At 42.3% G+C, this 13,868-nt stretch overlaps 1 long non-coding RNA gene across 1 annotated transcript in view; it reads left to right on the plus strand.

The window, feature by feature from the left end:
• LOC128701712 (uncharacterized) overlaps nucleotides 1–13,868 on the plus strand; it is a 107,332-nt gene that overhangs the window by 8,994 nt on the left and 84,470 nt on the right. The gene's annotated exons all lie outside the window — the stretch shown is intronic.

A 13,868-nucleotide genomic window follows, 5' to 3' on the forward strand; every position in this document is an offset into this window, starting at 1 on the left:
CAGATCTTTGTAGATGAATGGTTCAGAGAACCGACATGTTGATAAATTAGACACGTGTGCAACTCTATTCAAGATTGATGGACTGAGCACATCGACTCAAGGTTGAGGGACTGATTACCTCATTCTCCTCCTGTTCTTCAAGTTTCTCCTACGTATGGACTGATGAAGCCACTGTGTGGCGAAACGTTTCCTCAATAAAGATACCCAAGAGTTGCACACGTGTCTTAATTTATCTACAGCAGATCTGCTGAAGAGGATCCCACAAGGGGGGGGGGGGGGGGTCGAAATATACAGATCAGTCAACCTCCTGAATTTCTGCCTCCAAGTGGGTTATTATTGAGAAATGACAAGTGTTTATTATAGTTATTTATGGCTTAACATGTTTAAATGACTCGCCAGGATAACCCAAAAAAGTCAGTGACCTGTTACCATCGTGGTCCTCGGGCACATAACGTGACTGAATACTGACAAGTCATTCTCCCTGGTTGCCTTCAAGCACACATGAGGGCATTATTATGCTTAATAATTTCCTAGAATAATTATTTTGCACAAGGAATAATTATTTTTTCGGGAGTAGGGATAGTTTGCTTGTATTAAAATTTTTTTAGTTGAGCTCAGACCTGGGTGTAAAGTTAATATTAGTCGTATGCGTGTGTGTATGTATGTATATATATATAATGTGCCGAATAGGTAAAATTGGTCAGTTAGCAAGAACTCGTTTAAAATTAAGTCTTTTCAAAAATTTTCTCTTATACGTTTAAAAATATATTTTTTCATTTATGTTAATATAAGTAATAATTTTGTACCAAAAGGACCTTAGAAAACTTGCCTAACCTTATTATAACAAGCTCAATTAAATTTAGCATAATCCAACTATTTAAATGTATTTTAGATACGTTTACAATAATTTAACAAACGAACACAATGAAATATATTTTTTCCGTTAGGCTCAAAATGATTTTTTTTGCGAAATTATTGCATACACAAATTTTTGCTTGTCTTATTCGGCATGAAGAGCGTTGCTATTTATTTCTCTCTGTAAGCCATAGTCGGGTAAACACTAGGACATACTAAAAAACGTTTACTAATAACTATGTAATTTCAGACAACGTTGTCGGTATCAGTTACCAAGTGATGAATGGTTTAGAAACCCGACAAGTTGAATAATTGAGACACTTAGGCAACACATGGGAATCTTTATTGAAGAAACGTTTCGCCACACAGTGATGGACTGAACACATCGATTCCAGGTTGAGGGACTGATTACCTCAAACTTCTCCTCTCCTTACCCATTTCTACTTTGTATTGGACTGATGAAGCCACTGTGTGGCGAAACGTTTCTTCAATAAAGATTCCCATGTGTTGCCTAAGTGTCTCAATTCTTCATCAGTTACCAAGGTTAAATCCATAATCCTTCTCTTCTCACTAATTCAGTACTCGTCCACGTTCACGTTTAATCCCGCAGTTTGCAGTCTCCCCTCTTATTTGATCCTTCACCACTACTGTCTTTTTATCTACGTATCCTAGCACCACCTGGAACGCTGCTTCCTACCCTGAAGGGTCCTGCCATGTCTCTCACCACTACTGTCTTGTTATCTACGTATCCTAGCACCACCTGGAACGCTGCTTCCTACCCTGAAGGGTCCTGCCATGTCTCTCACCACTACTGTCTTGTTATCTACGTATCCTAGCACCACCTGGAACGCTGCTTCCTACCCTGAAGGGTCCTGCCATGTCTCTCACCACTACTGTCTTGTTATCTACGTATCCTAGCACCACCTGGAACGCTGCTTCCTACCCTGAAGGGTTCCTACCATTTCCCTGACCTGTAGTAGATAACTGAACTCTGTAATTTGACTCTTAGCAATTTAACTTCCAGTCAGTTTCACTCCTAGTGATGTTTCTCGTATAAAAAGTCATTATTTAAATATCGATTAAAGCAATTTTATTTAAAATATTGGTTTATTTAATTATAAACAAATTAAAACATTAATTTATTTATTAAAACGCAACGCTGTGTGACCCTAGTAGGTTTTGCGCTTTTTGATTATTATAAAAAATATGAAGCATTTACTAAACACATTTGCAAGATATTAAACGTAATGTCATTGGAATATCTTTAATATTGATGTAGGTTATTTTGAGAAAGGTGGAACAGACAGGATGTGACAGTAATACGAAAAAATTGATAAACTGTTAATAGATTTTATTGCAAATCCAGTACAGGATTCAGTCCAGGATGTAGTTTTTAGTTTAGGTAATTTTGTGGAGTAGTGTGAGCTTGTATCCTGTTAAGAAATGTAAAGTAAAAGGACACAAGTGCACCTAATGTGACATTTATTGTGGCAACGTTTCGCTCTCCAGGAGCTTTATCAAGCCATTACAAACAATACACGGACACAGAGGGTATATAAAGGCTCAGAGTGAGGTGCAGTACTAGTGAGGTACCATTAAATGTCACATTAGTTGCACTTGTGTCCTTTTACTTTACATATTGTCGGTAATCCAACTTTATTACAATCTGTTAAGAAATGCAAATAAAATATTTAATTTTCCTCCCTGAAACATGGATTCGTAAAACATGCTTGAATTTTTTTTTTTTTTAATAACCATTACCTACCCGTTTATTTTATATGCATCAAGTCTCAGCCCATATTCCATTCTCTGTTGTCGTTGGTACTTAAAAGAAATACCTCCAACGCAGATTTCTCTGAAAGGGATGACGCTATATATATAACCCGCTCACAGGAGAAAGGTTATGACAGTGTTTCGGTTAGGTAATGTTTGTCAGGAAACAGGACAAGTGTTTTCTGACGCGGGTCTTAGTCAGATGTTAACCCGTAGTTAGAGTTTTGGGTCATCTGACCGAAGGCTTCCGCTGGCTTACCGGACCCCCCCCCCATCCCTTTTAAAAATTATGGTTATGATTGATGATGTTTCGGTCCGACTTGGACCATTGAGAAGTATGACTAGTTAATAGTCCAAGTCGGACTGAAACGTCGTCATAAACTGTTTTCGGGTTATTTGTGTATTGTTCCAGTCAAGGTATTGTGCCTCTTTGAAGAGTCCAGCAAGGATAGTACAGATACAACACATAACATTACTTGCAGGCGTTCAGAACGCAGTGTACGAGCGAAGAATAAGCAATAATGGGGATTACAATTTTCCAACTTAATGTTCAACATTTCTTTAATAACCGTTACCTTCTTGAGGTTGAACTACATAACTACAATCCCGATGTTATACTTTTGAACGAGACAGCTGCAAGAGTTGATCAACATATTAAATTACGTGGATACTGTACTGTTGAGAAATCGAGAGGACAGTTTAGTGGTGTAGCCATCCTGGTTAAATTAGGATATACATTTAAAAATATTCATGTGGATGAAGATAACATTCTTGCAATAGAACTAACAACGTCGCATGGACAACTAGTGATAGGAACTGGATATTTTCCCCCGAGACAGCCATATATAGAGTCAATTCCTCTACATAGGATATTAAGCAGAAATATTCCAACAATTTTAGCTGGAGATTTTAATGCCCATCACCCTGCCCTCTTTAACTGTGGAGCTGGTATTCCACTGGGTGACTTAAAAGGAAAACAACTCTTTAATATCATGACAGCTAGAAACTTGTCATTTCAAGGCCCATTCTTCAAATCGTACATTGGACCTCATCCAGGAACACCAGATATTGTACTGACAAACAGAGACTGTGACATCTTTCACTGTCGTATATCTCCTGGTGGAAATGTAGGATCTGACCATATCCCTGTTATAATACAACTACAAACTTCTCCATTTAGAATACCTGTAACTACTAAACCCAATCTTAACACCCTAGGATTTGACCCCTTCAGGGCATATCTGGGTGATGATGAAATTGTGTCCTTGGAAAATCTACCTTCCAGTGCAATTGATGATGCAATCAGGTCCCTGCACAATCGAATAATTGAAGCTACCAATGCAACTTGCCAATTAGCTTCCACAAAGATATACCAACAATATAAACCTACTAGAGAAATTAGAGATACTTTAAGAAATTATCAAGCAGAATGTAGAAGGCATCTTCAAACAAGACAACCACCAGCAGCTACATTGCACCGATTAAGGCAAGAATTAATTACCATGATTAGTCAACACAAACGAGACATATGGAAATTTTTAGTTCTTCAAGCTAATCAATATAAACGTGAACCAGCAAAATTTTGGAGTAAGATCCGACAACTTTTAGGGGGAAAGCACAAGGTTCCTAACTACTTAGTTCATACCTTCACTGATGAAGATGTTGAAATTAAACTTGACGATCCACAGGACCAGGCTAATTTGATGGGTGAAGTATGGGAGAAAATTCTCTCTCATAATAACAGTCGTCAATTTAATAATAATCATTATCAGTTAGTAAATGAATGGAGAGATGAGAACTTGGATGATCTACAACCACTACCTACCATCGATACTTCAACTCTTGAAGATACCCACCCGCTTACTAGACCTATTACATTACTAGAGATAAGTCAGGTTATTGGAAGAATGAGAAATAGAGCCCCTGGCCTCTCTGGAATAACAATGAAACAAATAAAGTACCTACCTAGAAATTACAAACAGTCCTTGGTAAATATCTTTAATGCCATCTTGGCCTCAGGATATTTTCCTGTTGTTTTTAAGACTGCTAGGATGATCTTTCTTGCTAAGCCCAATAAAGACATTCACCAACCTGGGAACTATAGACCTATATCTTTACTTGAAGTCACTGGAAAAGTTCTTGAGAAAGTCATTTCCAACAGATTGAATTACTATATGGAGTTTAATCACTTGTTTACTGAAAAACAATTTGGCTTTAGAACACATAGAGGTACCAACCATGCAATAAATGTTATTTTTGACACTGTAGCAAGTCTAAAACAGCAGGGCAATCTTGCCTTAATTGCCACCAGAGATGTTCATAAAGCTTTTGATAGCTTATGGCATGATGGCCTTATATACAAACTCATTGACCTACCAGACCATAACTGGACTTTTCTCAGAGTAATCTATAATTTCTTAACTCAAAGAAAAATCATTCCCACCTTTCATGGCAAGTCGACAGAACCTTTTATACCGACGGCTGGTGTCCCACAAGGTTCTTGTCTCAGTCCACTTTTGTTTAACATCTATGTGAATGACCTTCCTCAACCAGAGTTTAATGACACAATTGTGACACAGTTTGCAGATGATGTTATTCATGTCGTCTCATCAACTCCAGTAACAGGAAAATACAAGTATGAGAGAGTCATAGAAAAAATGAATATTGAACTTCGTCGAACATCTAATTGGGAGAAGAAATGGAGAATTACGACTAATCCTGACAAGGTCCTTGTTAGCACGATAGGATGTTTTGCATCAACCATTGAAGATAAAGGGGGTATCTCCATCAGAGGTACACCTGTAGCCATTAGAAACCCTAACAAGATCTTGGGATATGAAATAGACAGGCTGCTCCACTCAACATCTCATGTAACTAAAAAGATCAACACAGCCAAAGCCGGTCTTAGCAGACTCTTTCGATTCAATCAAGCCCCTCAACATGTCAAAAAACATCTGTATAAAATGATAATAAGACCTATACTTGAATACCCTTGTGTCCCAATATCATTAACAACAAAGACCAACATGCTACGGTTACAAAGGGTCCAGAATAGAGCTCTTCGATTTATTACCAATACCAGGAGGAGAGACAGAGTTAAAATGGCAGATTTACACACACAACAAGATATCACTGCCATAAATGTACGCCTTGACACCCTAAAAAAGAAACAACTTTATACAATGCAAGAACTATACATGCCAGATAGAGAACATCCTATACAAGTGATAAATACCACCGATTACACCATCAATACTCCACCTCACAGGACTCAAAGAATGACTCTCCCACAGAGGGTTCGTCGTTTTATTCATAAAGATGATTACCCTCGACCCATGATTTTGAGCAACTTACCTGACGAAGAAGATTGGATACCACCAGAACCCTTCTATGTATACTGAACAAATCATCGCCCCCAATTAGGGAGACATCTTAAATAACTTTCTAATGTAAAATTATGCTATTGACTATGGTTGGACACCACCATTAAGAAGCTATTGTCACGAGCTCATAAACTGGCCAGAAAATATTGCCTTTCCTGTCGTATAAATATCCGTTGTGCAATCGCGAAAAAAAAAAAAAAAAAAAAAAAAAAAAAAAAAAAAAAAAAAAAAAAAAAAAAAAAACAAAAGCAATTGCAACTTGTATAATTACAACCAATTCAGAGTCATGTACTTATATACCTATTATATTTATGTGACTCTGATGGGTTAGTATTATACCTCTTAAAAAATAATCTTATCAATTCAAATACACTTTTTAAATTACACCAAAGTGGTTGGGCCACTTACCTTTTATATCCTACCTCTCCCCCCCCTCCAACCCTCTTCCAATATTTCCATCCTTACCCATCCTTCTTCCTTCCCCATCTTACCAAAGCTCTGGTCATTAGAAGAAGCCTCTTTGTACTGGAGGGACGACTATGTCCGTCTGGCTCACAAGAACTTCTCTTCACTTTCAATTTCTTTTGCTCTGTGGTAAAGGGAAAACTCAAGGGGTGAGGTAAGGGGCGGGGGGGGGGGTTAATTTTAATATAGGTATGGTGGATGTTTTCTGTAATAGGTGGAACCAGCATGTGTACGTTCCGGGTGGAACCAGCATGTGTACGTTCCGGGTGGAACCAGCATGTGTACATTCCGGGTGGAACCAGCATGTGTACGTTCCGGGTGGAACCAGCATGTGTACGTTCCGGGTGGAACCAGCATGTGTACGTTCCGGGTGGAACCAGCATGTGTACGTTCCGGGTGGAACCAGCATGTGTACGTTCCGGGTGGAACCAGCATGTGTACGTTCCGGGTGGAACCAGCATGTGTACGTTCCGGGTGGAACTAGCATGTGTACGTTCCGGGTGGAACCAGCATGTGTACGTTCCGGGTGGAACCAGCATGTGTACGTTCCGGGTGGAACCAGCATGTGTACGTTCCGGGTGGAACCAGCATGTGTACGTTCCGGGTGGAACCAGCATGTGTACGTTCCGGGTGGAACCAGCATGTGTACGTTCCGGGTGGAACCAGCATGTGTACGTTCCGGGTGGAACCAGCATGTGTACGTTCCGGGTGGAACCAGCATGTGTACGTTCCGGGTGGAACCAACATGTGTACGTTCCGGGTGGAACCAGCATGTGTACGTTCCGGGTGGAACCAGCATGTGTACGTTCCGGGTGAAACCAGCATGTGTACGTTCCGGGTGAAACCAGCATGTGTACGTTCCAGGTGGAACCAGCATGTGTACGTTCCAGGTGGAACCAGCATGTGTACGTTCCAGGTGGAACCAGCATGTGTACGTTCCGGGTGAAACCAGCATGTGTACGTTCCGGGTGAAACCAGCATGTGTACTTCCACTTTTATGGTCTGTGCTGTTAGTAAGATAAATAGTAATGTTGGTAGAATTACCGACAATGTTAGATAAAAGGACGGGTGAACAACTAGTGCGACATTTTATTGTGGCAACGTTTCGCTCACCATGAGTTTTGTTAAGCTTTTACTGTAATGTCGCATTAGTTGCACATGTGTACTTTTACCTAACAAGATGGTAGGTAAGACACATAGGCAACAGTAGGCAACTTTATTCCGAAACGTTTCGCCTACACAGTAGGCGAAACGTTTCGGAATAAAGTTGCCTACTGTTGCCTATGTGTCTTACCTACCAACCTGTCGGTATTGTATACCATTTTGATGTTCATCTAACAAGATGAATAGCGCCAGCCTCCAGGATCCTGTGTGTTGGTTCGGTAGTGAAACCTGTGCTGCTCAGTTTATGACGTGGGAGTGTAGCATGCAGTTCATGATGTGGGAGTGTAGCATGCAGTTTATGACGTGGGAGTGTAGCATGCAGTTTATGACGTGGGAGTGTAGCATGCAGTTCATGATGTGGGAGTGTAGCATGCAGTTTATGACGTGGGAGTGTAGCATGCAGTTTATGACGTGGGAGTGTAGCATGCAGTTTATGACGTGGGAGTGTAGCATGCAGTTTATGACGTGGGAGTGTAGCATGCAGTTCATGATGTGGGAGTGTAGCATGCAGTTTATGACGTGGGAGTGTAGCATGCAGTTTATGACGTGGGAGTGTAGCATGCAGTTTATGACGTGGGAGTGTAGCATGCAGTTTATGACGTGGGAGTGTAGCATGCAGTTTATGACGTGGGAGTGTAGCATGCAGTTTATGACGTGGGAGTGTAGCATGCAGTTTATGACGTGGGAGTGTAGCATGCAGTTTATGACGTGGGAGTGTAGCATGCAGTTTATGACGTGGGAGTGTAGCATGCAGTTTATGATGTGGGAGTGTAGCATGCAGTTTATAACGTGGGAGTGTAGCATGCAGTTTATGACGTGGGAGTGTAGCATGCAGTTTATGACGTGGGAGTGTAGCATGCAGTTTATGACGGAGTGTAGCATGCAGTTTATGACGTGGGAGTGTAGCATGCAGTTTATGACGTGGGAGTGTAGCATGCAGTTTATGACGTGGGAGTGTAGCATGCAGTTCATGACCTGGGAGTGTAGCATGCAGTTCATGACGTGGGAGTGTAGCATGCAGTTCATGACGTGGGAGTGCAGCATGCACTTCATGGCGTAGGAGTGTAGCATGCAGTTCATGACGTGGGAGTGTAGCATGCAGTTCATGACGTGGGAGTGCAGCATGCAGTTCATGACGTGGGAGTACAGCATGCACTTCATGACGTGGGAGTACAGCATGCACTTCATGGCGTAGGAGTGTAGCATGCACTTCATGACGTGGGAGTGCAGCATGCACTTCATGACGTGGGAGTGCAGCATGCACTTCATGACGTGGGAGTGTAGCATGCACTTCATGACGTAGGAGTGTAGCATGCACTTCATGACGTAGGAGTGTAGCATGCACTTCATGACGTAGGAGTGTAGCATGCACTTCATGACGTAGGAGTGTAGCATGCACTTCATGACGTAGGAGTGTAGCATGCACTTCATGACGTGGGAGTGTAGCATGCACTTCATGACGTGGGAGTGTAGCATGCACTTCATGACGTGGGAGTGTAGCATGCACTTCATGACGTGGGAGTGTAGCATGCACTTCATGACGTGGGAGTGTAGCATGCACTTCATGACGTGGGAGTGTAGCATGCACTTCATGACGTGGGAGTGCAGCATGCACTTCATGACGTGGGAGTGCAGCATGCAGTTCATGACGTAGGAGTGTAGCATGCACTTCATGACGTGGGAGTGTAGCATGCACTTCATGACGTGGGAGTGTAGCATGCACTTCATGACGTGGGAGTGTAGCATGCAGTTCATGACGTGGGAGTGTAGCATGCAGTTCATGACGTAGGAGTGTAGCATGCACTTCATGACGTGGGAGTGTAGCATGCACTTCATGACGTGGGAGTGTAGCATGCACTTCATGACGTGGGAGTGCAGCATGCACTTCATGACGTGGGAGTGTAGCATGCAGTTCATGACGTAGGAGTGTAGCATGCACTTCATGACGTGGGAGTGTAGCATGCACTTCATGACGTGGGAGTGCAGCATGCAGTTCATGACGTAGGAGTGTAGCATGCACTTCATGACGTGGGAGTGTAGCATGCACTTCATGACGTGGGAGTGTAGCATGCACTTCATGACGTGGGAGTGCAGCATGCACTTCATGACGTGGGAGTGCAGCATGCAGTTCATGACGTAGGAGTGTAGCATGCACTTCATGACGTGGGAGTGTAGCATGCACTTCATGACGTGGGAGTGCAGCATGCAGTTCATGACGTGGGAGTGTAGCATGCACTTCATGACGTGGGAGTGTAGCATGCACTTCATGACGTGGGAGTGTAGCATGCACTTCATGACGTGGGAGTGCAGCATGCACTTCATGACGTGGGAGTGCAGCATGCAGTTCATGACGTAGGAGTGTAGCATGCACTTCATGACGTGGGAGTGTAGCATGCACTTCATGACGTGGGAGTGCAGCATGCAGTTCATGACGTGGGAGTGTAGCATGCACTTCATGACGTGGGAGTGTAGCATGCACTTCATGACGTGGGAGTGTAGCATGCACTTCATGACGTGGGAGTGCAGCATGCACTTCATGACGTGGGAGTGCAGCATGCAGTTCATGACGTAGGAGTGTAGCATGCACTTCATGACGTGGGAGTGTAGCATGCACTTCATGACGTGGGAGTGCAGCATGCACTTCATGACGTGGGAGTGCAGCATGCAGTTCATGACGTGGGAGTGTAGCATGCACTTCATGACGTGGGAGTGCAGCATGCACTTCATGACGTGGGAGTGCAGCATGCAGTTCATGACGTAGGAGTGTAGCATGCACTTCATGACGTGGGAGTGTAGCATGCACTTCATGACGTGGGAGTGCAGCATGCAGTTCATGACGTAGGAGTGTAGCATGCACTTCATGACGTGGGAGTGTAGCATGCACTTCATGACGTGGGAGTGTAGCATGCACTTCATGACGTGGGAGTGTAGCATGCACTTCATGACGTGGGAGTGCAGCATGCACTTCATGACGTGGGAGTGCAGCATGCACTTCATGACGTGGGAGTGCAGCATGCAGTTCATGACGTAGGAGTGTAGCATGCACTTCATGACGTGGGAGTGTAGCATGCACTTCATGACGTGGGAGTGTAGCATGCACTTCATGACGTGGGAGTGCAGCATGCACTTCATGACGTGGGAGTGCAGCATGCAGTTCATGACGTAGGAGTGTAGCATGCACTTCATGACGTAGGAGTGCAGCATGCACTTCATGACGTAGGAGTGTAGCATGCACTTCATGACGTGGGAGTGCAGCATGCACTTCATGACGTGGGAGTGCAGCATGCACTTCATGACGTGGGAGTGCAGCATGCACTTCATGACGTGGGAGTGTAGCATGCAGTGGACAGCATGTTACTAACATCATCCATCTTGCATGTATTTTTTTATTTTATTTTTTAAGACAAATCCGAAGACCACGCCCCATCTCCCCAACATAAATCCAGCTCTTTGAGTAAGACTTAAGCGTTTTACATGCCTTTTTCATCCATTTTTTGGTAATGTATAATTGTAGATTGTATGTTAGGCAAGGGAATACACGTGCAACTAATGCAACATTTTATCGTAACCACAATAAAATGTCACGTTAGCTGAACTTGTGTCCTTTTTCCCAAGCATCTTTTTTTTTTTTATATATTTAATTTAAAATGTTGCAGTATCCCCATTACGGAAAACTGTCGACTCCTGCAGTAGTTGTGTTGTTGGGATTGGGGTGACATGGCTGCCTGTTGTGTGGTGGAGACGATAGTTGATGCTGGAAAACTCCCCAGGAGTGCTGTGAGATAATGCTGGAATGCTCCCCAGGGGTACTGTGAGATAATGCTGGAATACTCCCCAGGAGTGCTGTGAGGTAATGCTGGAGCACTCCCCAGGAGTGCTGTGATATTGGCGTTGAGGAAACCAGGTTGATCAAGTACTGATCCACCGCGAGGCTTGGTCATGGACCGGGCTGCGGGGGCGTTGACTCCTCGGAACACACGCCAGGTATACTCCAGGTAGCAAGAGCGTCCTCGATGTAGTTTTATTTAGAATAAAATTGCTGATCCTCCATTCAGTAAACCAGTGTGGATCATACAATACAAGGAATGGTGGAGGCTTGATCCTCCATTCAGTAAACCAGTGTGGATCATCCAATACAAGAAATGGTGGAGGCTTGATCCTCCATTCAGTAAACCAGTGTGGATCATAGAGTACAAGGAGTGGTGGAGGCTTGATCCTCCATTCAGTAAACCAGTGTGGATCATACAATACAAGGAATGGTGGAGGCTTGATCCTCCATTCAGTAAACCAGTGTGGATCATACAATACAAGGAATGGTGGAGGCTTGATCCTCCATTCAGTAAACCAGTGTGGATCATACAATACAAGGAATGGTGGGGGCTTGATCCTCCATTCAGTAAACCAGTGTGGATCATACACTACAAGGAATGGTGGAGGCTTGATCCTCCATTCAGTAAGCCAGTGTGGATCATACAATACAAGGAATGGTGGGGGCTTGATCCTCCATTCAGTAAACCAGTGTGGATCATACAATACAAGGAATGGTGGAGGCTTGATCCTCCATTCAGTAAACCAGTGTGGATCATACAATACAAGGAGTGGTGGAGGCTTGATCCTCCATTCAGTAAACCAGTGTGGATCATACAATACAAGAAGTGGTGGAGGCTTGATCCTCCATTCAGTAAACCAGTGTGGGTCATACAATACAAGAAGTGGTGGAGGCTTGATCCTCCATTCAGTAAACCAGTGTGGATCATACAATACAAGAAGTGGTGGAGGCTTGATCCTCCATTCAGTAAACCAGTGTGGGTCATACACTACAAGGAATGGTGGAGGCTTGATCCTCCATTCAGTAAACCAGTGTGGATCATACACTACAAGGAATGGTGGAGGCTTGATCCTCCATTCAGTAAACCAGTGTGGATCATTCAGTACAAAGAATGGTGGAGATTCTAAAACGTTCTTTTATGGAGGTTTTAAACCGTTTTTTAATGAAGTTTTAAAGTTTATATAGGTTCTTAGCTTTTATTGAGGTTCTAAACGTTTTTATGATTCTAAACTTGCGAAAGTTTTCATGCTGAAGGGATCTTGATCTAAGGAATTGAAGCTACTCTCCCTTTACTTGGATTAAACCTAATTACCTTCCATTGCCCAGATCCTGTTTGATTTGTTGGTTTAATGTTTTCCAGTGGATATAATTTACTCTTCAAGTGGGTGCTTTCATGCTTGTAAAGGGATCTTGATCCGAGGAATTCGTCAACTTTCATTTTTTCCATAGCCCCTACAGGTTAAGAGCTTTCCAAGAAATATAGCAATTTAACCTCTGTTAATGTAGTGTCAGATGGGTTAGTAAGTAATGTATCATCAGTGTCAGGTTGAAGTTAGTATCACGTAGGTTAATAAAAGGCATTTATCATCATTGTATCTGGAAGGTTAAATACATAATGTATCATGTAGAAGGTTAAATAAAAGATATGTATTATTACACTGTATTAGGTAGGCTAATAAATGCCAGATATCATCACTGTGTCATTTAGGTTAAGTCACATATCACACTGTATCAGGTAGGTTAGTTTAAATGCCATGTATCATCACTGTATCAGGTAGGTTAGTTTAAATGCCATTTATCATCACTGTATCAGGTAGGTTAGTTTAAATGCCATGTATCATCACTGTATCAGGTAGGTTAGTTTAAATGCCATTTATCATCACTGTATCAGGTAGGTTAGTTTAAATGCCATGTATCATCACTGTATCAGGTAGGTTAGTTTAAATGCCATTTATCATCACTGTATCAGGTAGGTTAGTTTAAATGCCAGGTATCATCACTGTATCAGGTAGGTTAGTTTAAATGCCATTTATCATCACTGTATCAGGTAGGTTAGTTTAAATTCCATTTATCATCACTGTATCAGGTAGGTTAGTTTAAATGCCATTTATCATCACTGTATCAGGTAGGTTAGTTTAAATGCCAGGTATCATCACTGTATCAGGTAGGTTAGTTTAAATGCCATTTATCATCACTGTATCAGGTAGGTTAGTTTAAATTCCATTTATCATCACTGTATCAGGTAGGTTAGTTTAAATGCCATTTATCATCACTGTATCAGGTAGGTTAGTTTAAATGCCATTTATCATCACTGTATCAGGTAGGTTAGTTTAAATGCCAGGTATCATCACTGTATCAGGTAGGTTAGTTTAAATGCCATTTATCATCACTGTATCAGG

This window comes from Cherax quadricarinatus, chromosome 96 (assembly GCF_038502225.1).
Source record: "Cherax quadricarinatus isolate ZL_2023a chromosome 96, ASM3850222v1, whole genome shotgun sequence".
NCBI classification, from domain to species: domain Eukaryota; kingdom Metazoa; phylum Arthropoda; class Malacostraca; order Decapoda; family Parastacidae; genus Cherax; species Cherax quadricarinatus.